This window comes from Macaca thibetana, chromosome 4 (genome assembly GCF_024542745.1).
Source record: "Macaca thibetana thibetana isolate TM-01 chromosome 4, ASM2454274v1, whole genome shotgun sequence".
NCBI lineage: Eukaryota > Metazoa > Chordata > Mammalia > Primates > Cercopithecidae > Macaca > Macaca thibetana.
Genome location: NC_065581.1, coordinates 71,584,515 through 71,586,487, shown reverse-complemented (window position 1 = coordinate 71,586,487; position 1,973 = coordinate 71,584,515). Strand labels below are relative to the sequence as shown.

The 1,973-nt window shown below is 41.6% G+C and overlaps 1 pseudogene; it reads right to left on the bottom strand.

Annotated features, from left to right (window-relative positions):
* Positions 1–746: 746 nt before the first annotated feature.
* Positions 747–1,157, bottom strand: LOC126952139 (protein FAM136A-like; annotated as a pseudogene).
* Positions 1,158–1,973: the final 816 nt, after the last annotated feature.

Here is a 1,973-nt window from a genome sequence, read left to right as displayed (position 1 = left end):
AGCCAGTAAGAGGGAAGCTCTGCTTCTCATAATTAGTGTGTCATCGCCTCTCATGTTTTTGCACGGTATCCAGGTTGAAAGATGCAGCATGTAATAATTTTGAGAAATGTACATCTACATCTTGACCAGAAATGGGGATCCACAAGGATCTTCAAAGTTCTTATCCAAACTACTCTCCCTCCCAATTCCACATTTTAAAATCAACTTGCATCAACTTGTATACCCTTGTATCAATTACACAAAATCAAGAAAACAAAGACCCAGAAATTTTTTTTCTCCCTTCTAAGTTATTGACCTCATGGATTTTGTTTCACAGCCTATAGAAAATGGTGTGATGACACTTCCGGTAAACAGGATATTTGGCAACAAAGAGAAAATATCTCTCCTCAAACTCCATCAAGTCTAACCTGCCAGCCTGTTGGTATTAAGAAGAGTCTGGTAGCTTGGAGGACTCTGGCTTGTTACAGGTGAGATCCTTACTGCCAGGACAAGCACTAGCCACAGGAACATAAGCTCTAAAACCTTCTGTAATGTCTCTGATGCAATTTAGCATCACTTTTTCCCATTTCACTTTTTAGGGCTGAAACATGAAAGAACCAGTGTCCAGAGGCAAGCGACATATGCCTTACACTTGTTGCCATCCTTAATTTCTTCATAAACTTTGCTTAAAAGACTAAAATTCCCAATTCCTTATTAAAAAATATATTTTTGTCCTCATTCCTGATAGCCACTGGCAAGGACTTTTATTACCCAATGGATAAGAGAGCCTCCTTCTTCTTGGTCACGGTTGGGATGAGGTGCACGTGGTCATCTATACACTCAGTCACACGACAGTCCAGCTGCCGTTTCACCTGAAGCTCCTTACTCCCGGCATCTATTTAATCTTTGGTTTTGTCGTTGCAATGTATGGTGCACCAGGCCTGGCAGTCCTGGAACTTCTCAAACTTACTGGTGACCAAGGCCTAGACTTGAGCCAGAGGCACATGACTGCGCTGGATGCACTGGTGCACCTGCTGCATGGATGCCTGGCTGTCCTCACAACAGCTGGTGCTGCATGGGAACATGAGACTCTGCATCTTCTGGATGTTTTCTCTCTCTAGGCTCTTTACCATGGAGTCCACCGTCTCCTGCACCGGCAGCTGCTGCAACTCCGCCATGATGATCCTGTACTGCCCCAGGCCGCGCCCGTGCCCACCAATAAGGCAATCTTAACTAGCTAAATTTAAATAGGATGTCTATGGCAGATTACAAATATAAAAATGTTTAAAGTCAGATATGTTAAAAATTTGTGAAAATCATTGCCCAATGATAGGGCAAGGCAAATGTATCCAAACAAATGAGTTAATGTGTGTAAAACATTTAGAACAATCCTGAACTATTGTATATATCATTATCATTATTATTTTTACACTATATTTTCCCTGTGGACATCCTTCAACTTCAGCCCTTTTGTTATGTACAAAAGTGGTTCGCACCAGGCACGGTGGCTCATGCCTGCAATCCCAGCACTTTGGGAGGCTGAGGCAGGTAGATCACCTGAGATCAGGAGTTTGAGACCAGCCTGGCCAACATGGGGAAACCCTGTCTCTACTAAAAATACAAAAATTAGCTGGACATGGTGGCACATGCCTATAATCCCACCTACTTGGGAGACTAAGATAGAATTCCTTGAACCCAGGAGGTGGAGGTTACAGTGAGCCAAGATCATGCCACCGTACTCCAGCCTGGGCAACAAAGGAAGACTCCATCTCAAAAAAAAAAAAAACGAAAGAAAGAAAAAGAAAAAAAAGAAAAGAAAAGAAAAAGAAAAAGAAAAAAAAAGTAGTTCCAGGTGCACTTCCAAATATCATAAATTTGCAGTAGTTCAAGTGAAGAGATTAAAAGATTCCACATAATTCCCAAATAAATAACAAATAGCCACAGTGCAATTATTTCTTATGGTGTCTAGAAAAGCATTCAGTGTTACCTGTTCA